Raw genomic sequence first — 7,853 nt, 5'->3', positions numbered from 1 at the left:
AAAAAAATAGTAAATTTATTCTTAAGAAGATATAACTTGATAACAAACTATGTATGTTATTATAATTCCAATCACTAAAGAGATCAATTTTCCCTCTTAAATCTTAATAACTGACATATTACATATACAAAAATGATGTTATTTTACAATTATAAGAAAAGTAACTTCATATGAAATGAACAAACAGAATCTATCATAAATCAACAGAAGGATAACTACAAAATATGAGGTAAAATAGGAAGAAATTATAATAGAAATTGCTGAGCAGGAGTTATTCCTTCTAACTAGAGTACAGAAGAAAAACATGTACTTTAATGTCACCTTGAAATGAATTAGTAAGGATTACAATGTCTGAATAACAAGGGATTATTTAAGTTAAAGTGGGAAAATGCACCCAATTTATTTCCACTGTATCCCAGGACTTAATCTTTTTTGAGGGAATAGCACTAAATACTAAATTTATTGAGTAACTTTTTTTTTTCTCTACAAGGTACCCATAGATAAGTTTATAGGATTTTTAATAGAATAAACTTCATACCAAAGAGCTAACAAATTTTATAATTAAAGCATACTCTTTTTTTCTGTGTCTCTGTCTGCCTGCCTACCTGTCTGTCTGTCTGTCTCTCTCTCTCTCTCTCTCTTACACACACACACACACACACACAGAAACATGTTCTCAGAGTTTTCCTATAGTTTGCTTGTCTTTTCCCAACTACCTTATAGGTCCAACTTATAAGTTCATGGCTTTTTTGCCTTTTGTAATTGACATTTTATTTTTAATGCTTCATATTATGTAATTTTTTCTCTTTTTTTTTGTAGTGCTGTCATTTAAGGGCAGGCAGGCAACACCACCCCTGACAAGATTCGGCAAGAGCTTTACTGTCCTTTGCTTGCTACTATGTGTGGGACAGGCCCCAAAGAGTGACATCATGGGAATGGGGCTGCTGCCCATGCTTCCTTTCCCAGGCCCCAGGGAAATGCCAGTCCTTTTGGACATGGAGCTGAATAAGATGGAAGGTCCATAACAACTCAAAATCTACTCTGATTCTCTCCCCCAGCATGGTAAAGCTTCTTTTTTAATATCATTTGAGTTCCTGTGCACAATCACTGTGTTCATACTGAAATTTTGTCAGAAACATCGTGGGGTCTTGTGTTAGTAGTTACGAGGAAAGCTGAAATAAAATGAAGAAGATAGAAATGCAAAAACAAAAACAAAGAAAAAGGAAAAATGAGCCTTCATGTTTACTTTTATTTCCTTTCCTTACATGGTTTTCTATGAAGAAAAATTAATGACTAACAACAATGAAGCCTTTTATTATAAAAAAAAGTTATGTTCAATGCATCAGTGCTTTGTATCTTACAAAATATTTTGCATGTTTTCAAACTGAGCACCTTTGCTACTCTCCAGCTAATAAGATACTCAAAATACCACAACAGTTAGGAGAAGTATGTGATTTTTTTTTTTACAAAATGACATTGAAAAGTAATCAGAAATAAACAAAAAAATAACCAGAACTTAATCTTTACCTCCAGCCATACATTTCCTTATCATTTGAATTACCCCAATAACATATGGCTTGGCCTCATTCCCTGTATCAGAAATCATCATATACTTCTTACCTTACTGTCAATGGAGTAGGTCCAATCCAAATCTTATTTCAGAACTGAGAAATTATTGGTGGAGAGAACGCTTGAAACTACCCAGTGTTCCCATGTACACTGCATATGATGTGAGACTCTGGCCACACCCACCTTTAGTTCAAGATCCCAAGAAAGCCACAGCAGCTGCTCTTACTGTCTAACCACTGATAGCTTGAAGGTTTGGGAGCCATAGCAAGGACTGTTTATCCCTATGAGATGTTCAAATAATATTTACTCTTTTTCTTCCATCTTCCCCCAAGATGTCAAAAACAAAAGAAGAGGAAGAGGATAGCATTCGTTCCTGATGTTTTTTGTTTTTTTTAAGAAAAGGGGTCCAAGAAGGTCCTGTTTCAGAAAAGATCTAAGAATTTTGCACAGAAGATCCACCCTGAAAGGACCTCCCTTGCTTTGTCAAACACCTTGTTATATCTAGTTGCAGTAGCAAGGGGACATCCTCTCTAAGGAAGAGCATTGCTATTAACTGGCTCACCTAGGCCTTGGATGACTAACCTGTGACTTGCCTGCTAAAGCTGCCCTACAAATAAAGACCACTAAAACAATTAAGAGCCAAATCAGGGAGCAAAGTTCCTGAGAATGGTGTCCACACTAAGAGATGATAACTTGTCAATCGAGCACAATTTAATACTGTGGCCTTTCTGATGGAAGACAAGATGACTTTGCTGGTGGTGACTGCACAAGATATAGGTTCCATTGAGCCATTTGTCTTTCTGCCTGCCCTGAGTAGTGACATGGAATGGAAGGAAGAGGGAGGTCCTCCCACATCATCAAGTTAAAGGAAAGGTTGAGATGCCCAGACTACACAAAGACATGTATTTCTATTGCATTTACATGGGTTAACTCAAACAAGACAGGAGCCTCAACTAAGCTGGGGGGAGTTTTGAGGACCAACTACAGTGAGATGTCATCAGTTTTACCCATGCTGAGGAGGCAAAATCCTGGATCCAAAATCCGTAATGAATTTTGCAACGCTGGAAAAGACAGAGGACAAAGAATTGCCACTGAATTAGGTTAAGTGTACACTATTGAGTTTTCTGTACACAAAACTAATGAAAATATCCTTTATAATAACCACAATTAATCATGAAGCCATTTGATGGGAATGCTCTCTAAAGTGTTCACTTGAACCCATGCAATATTTCTTTCTCTTGCTTGTGAGAACCCTTTCTTTAAAGCTTTCCCTCACACCCTTTTAGTAGAGCCCAAACCACATGTGGTTTGTCACTACTGGATTCATGAATCACTATTTACTCAAAGTCTTTAAATTTTTAATGTTCTAAGTATGACTTTTGCAAGCTGGCAATCTCTCAGGGAGAGATGTAGCTCAAAGTCTGTACTGAACAGAGGCGAAAGTATTTAGCAGAATCTGATGACAGACACAGAGAGGCTAAGATTCCTTGTGAAAAAGATCATGCTGGCATCCTAGACACAGAAAGGAAACAGGGTTATCTGGGGCCAAGATCTAACATATAAATTCATCTAACCACTACCCTCTCCATCCCTAAGGAAGCTGAATAACTTTCAGTTACTTGAAAGCCAAGAAAACACCTAACATTTTCCTATTCTCTACCATCTCCTACATGGAACTGTCCTCTATAACTCAATTTCCTTGCCTAGTAATCACAACTACATTTAAATATCTCCAGAAGGAAATTACCTAGCATATCACTAGGCAATTAGGTTATACAACCGTTTCTTATATTGTGTAAACCCCAGTCTCCTTAATCTTATATTGTTCAACTACTTAGTGCATTATGAGGTAAGATATCAATTTGTTACTCTGACTCCTATTCTTTGAAAAATAGTCTAGTTTACTTGTAAATTTCTTAAATTATGGATTTCAGAGCTAAAAACAACAGCTCATGTTATGTGAGCCACACTAATGGCCTACACCAGAAGAAGCTTTTTCTGTGTGTGTCATTCCAGTATAATTGTCTAAAATTGCATTACATTGTTTCCTCAGAACCATTACAATGAAGGATTGTTTTGAAATTTTAATTAAAACACCAAATTTTTAATGAGTTGCAATAATCATTGTTTCTGCTTGTGCCTATGTAAAACAGCTAGTTTTGAGATCCAATATAAGTTCAATTTCATCTTGCTAAACTCAGTTTTATGCCTTCAGTCTTCCATTAGATGTCTACCTTTCCTAGCCTTTTTGAATCACTTGTTCCTTAGGACTGCACTGGCAAATGCATCTACTTCACTTATTTGGAACATTACTTCCCTACCTAATCAAGTTAGTCAAACAGTCATGAAGATTGGTCCCAAAGTATGGAACAACATGTCATGTTTTCAGAAACTATACAATGTCCTGGTATTAACTCAATCTGGACATGGTGGCACACACATGTAATCACAGCATTTGGGAAGATTTGTGAACTCTTCAGAAGCACTTGTAAGTTTAAGGCTAACCTAAACTATATAGAGAGACCTTATCTGAAAACCAAAATAAAAATAAGACACAACTACTGACTAGCTATGATCAAAATAATTGTATTGACATATTCTGTCTCTTCTACATTATCTTTTAGTATACACAGGTAGATATCCAGATACACAACTGCAGGGTTAATCAAGGAACCTAAGATTTCATCCTTGCTTCTCCTTATAGAGGATGAAAAGGTGATCTATTGACATGTGAGTGGTAATGTATACTTTCATCTGTTAGGTTAACTATTTTTAATTCTGTACTATACAGTACCTGGCATAGGCAGGTGAAGACCCATTTATGAAAAACATCAATGTTTAAAAATACTCAGATTTAACCTTACCTCCCAATAAATTTCCAGATACAGCTACACTGTATAAATATATGTTTGTTTGTTTGTTTATTTGTTTAGGATCACCCACCCTTTCTCATTTGGCATAAAGAGAAAATGGGGCATCATACAGTTATTAGGTGGTAGTAGTATTCTATCAGCCCCAATATTGTAGCCCATTATTTAATTAGGGACACTTGGGAACAAAAAAGATGCTACTGAAAATTACATTGAGATGAGAAGCCTGAACAGAATTGTCTTGAGCATTTCAAGATTTACATGCTCCTGAATTTTTAACTCATTTCTTAGTGTCCCACTTCCATTTTGACTCCTCACCAGAAATGAGATTATAGTGATTCTACAATAATCACAGTAGGAAAATATCACAATGCTTTATAAAGTAATAAGAACATGGTGCCATAATAATTAAGTAGGACTCACCCAGTAATAGGTAGATAATAGAAGGTAGTTACAAAAATGATTTTGTAAAATAATCCACAAAGACAAAGGATGCATTTGACTACATAGCTGAAAGTGTTGGGTCAGTGTATCTAGACCCTCTAGATATTGAGAATTTCAATCTCTGGGATTATAGAAGAGATACAGACGCAGACAGACACAGAGAGAAAGAGATCCATTTACTTTAGATTGTATATTAATGGTCCATTAATTATAGAAGATAAACCAATAACCCAGTATTCTGAAAGCTCTCAAGTGTCCTTTGGGGGAGCTACTTGTTTGTTTGATTAAATCACTGACTGGTTGGGTTTTTGAGAGGAAGTCTGAAAATCTCAGTTTGGCCTCAAACTAACTCAAAACCCTTCTGCCTCAGACTCCAGAATGCTGGGGCTACAGATGTTCACAAGCATGACATAGAGTAAAGATTCATTCTTTTATATTCACAAAGTAAAAGCTCACTCCTTTCTAATATTAAGAGAAAATAAACTCCTTCACAAGTGTGTGTCGAAAGTCATTGCCTGTAGTTTTATCACAACTGCAACTGTAACACTGTTGGAAAGCAGTCAGATTCACTATTCAAAACTGACTTTCTAAGCCAGGCACCAGTGGCTCATGCTTGTAATCCTAGCTACTCAGGAAGCTGAGATCTGAGGATCATGGTTCAAAGCCAACCCAGACAGAAAAGTCTGTGAGAATATCTAATAAACTACCCAAAAGGCCAGAAGTGGCACTGTGGCTCAAGAGGTAGATTGTTAGCCTTAAGTAAAAGAAGCTCAGGGACAGTGCCCAGGCCCTGAGTTCAAGCCCCAGGACTGACAAAAAGTAAAAATGCTTTCTAACTGGACACCAGTAGGTCACATCTGCAATCCTAGCTACCCAAGAGCCTGAGATCTAAGGATAATGGTTCAAAAACAGTACAGGTAGGAAAGTTTGTGAAATTGTTATCTCCAATTAAGCACTAAAAAGCCTGAAATGGAACTGTTGCTTTAATGGTAGAGTACCAGCCTTGAGCACAAAAGTTCTCGGACAACATCCAGGCCCTGAGTTCAAGTCCCAGGACGAACACACACAAAAAAATTCACTTTCTAAATTCAACCTTTTGCTCAGATTATGCCTTCTTCAATTATTTCTAAAAAGTCGACTAGCCTGGGTAGTAACCAAATAATGAAGAGATATAATATTAAATGGACAAAGTATATTATCTATATAATTGTGCAAATCTATAAAAAGCTCAAATTAAGGCTGTCCACATTTCTGAAAGTCTGGTTTCCATAGTTTCTGTCTGGAATTGAAATAGACAGACTCAATTAAACTGTTTTGTGAGGGGGCTTTTGCATGTGAATATGCACTTATCCAACAAACAAAGCACTGTATAATCTGACTAAACTGTAGGGTTCAACATGTGAACTGTGTTTAACTCTGAATGAGAGGATAGTTGGCTACTCTGTCTTCTTTCTTCACATTTTCTCACTGACAATATAGTACTTTTCGAAATATATGAATAATAAGTGGAAATTGTAAGTCTACATGGTTAGTTCAAGAAACTCCCTACATAGAAAGGCACTATCTTGAAAAACTCCTTTAAAGAAAGATCGTCAAAATATATATAGAAAATCATTAAAAATGTATTTATATACCCATATAGAGAAAGACTATTAAACACAAACATATCTCTTTACATAGATACATATAAAATCTTATTTATCTTAGTCATCTCTTGCTGTGTAACAAATATCTTCAATAGTTAATAGCATGGAAAATACGTAAAAATGTATCATGTCACATTTTCTATGGATCAATAATTCAGGAAAAATTTAATTGAGTGACTTGGCTCAGGGTTTCTCATAAGACTTCTATTATGATTGTAAGAGAGGCCAAAGCCATCCCACAATTTAATTAAGGTTGGAGCCTATTGCAAGCATAAGCAAGTGCATGTGTGTGCATGCACGCATGTGTGCACCTGCACACACATACACACACACACACACACACACACACGTGTCATTCATATTGTTCTTAGAGGAGGCTGCACACCTCACCACATGGGCCTCTTCATAGGTAATTAGAATTTCCTCATCATACAGCAGCTTCCCTCTTACAAAATGAATGATCTGAGAGAAAGCAAGGCAGAAACAACAGTAGCTTTTTATGACTTAGTACTGGAATGACTCAGAGCCCTCCCCTCAGATGTTATCCACGGGAAGCACAGCAGTTTCATACTGATCTCAAGAAAAGGAAAATTAAGCTATCATTCTTTTCATTTTGTGTTTGTTTCATATTGATTTTAAGACAGACTTGAACTATAGATCAGTCTCTCTGGATCTCTGTAGTGCAGGGATTGGGTTACAGACATAAACCTACCATACTCAGTTTAAGTACTCATTCTTTCTTGTTTTGCTTTGTTTTGGTTTTCTTTTGTGCTGGTCCTGAGGCTTGAACTTTGAGCCTGGGTGCTGTTCTTGAGCTTTTTTGTTCCAGGCTAGTGCTCTACTTCTTGAGCCACAGCTCCATTTCTGGTGTTTTGGGTGCTTAAATTGAGATAAGAGTCTAATGGTTTTTTTGCCTAAGCAGGCTTCAAGTCATGATCCTCAGATCTCAGTTTTCTGAGTAGCTAGGATTACAGGCGTGAGTCACCAGTATCAGGCTAAACATTGTTTACTATGATGAACCTTTTAGATTTTGTGGACAAAACACTTTTATTCAGCACTTTTGCTCTCACATGACATTGTATCAGTGGAGCCACATGTCCAGTATTTGGCCAGTTAACTGGAGACAGAGTCTTGTGGACTTCTCTGGCCAGGCTGGCCTCAGATCTCAGCTTTCTGGTAATACTGGCTTAAGCTACTAGTGCCAACTATAGGGTTTTTCCTATTGTTTTTTTCTTTTCTTTGGTGCAGGTCCTGGGGCTTGAACTCTGGGCCTGACACTGTCCCCAACTAGAATTGTACTACTTCTAGCTTTTTTTGGGGGGGG

Source organism: Dipodomys ordii, unplaced genomic scaffold, assembly GCF_000151885.1.
Source record: "Dipodomys ordii isolate 6190 unplaced genomic scaffold, Dord_2.0 Scaffold5, whole genome shotgun sequence".
Taxonomy (NCBI): domain Eukaryota; kingdom Metazoa; phylum Chordata; class Mammalia; order Rodentia; family Heteromyidae; genus Dipodomys; species Dipodomys ordii.
This window is presented reverse-complemented; position numbering follows the sequence as displayed.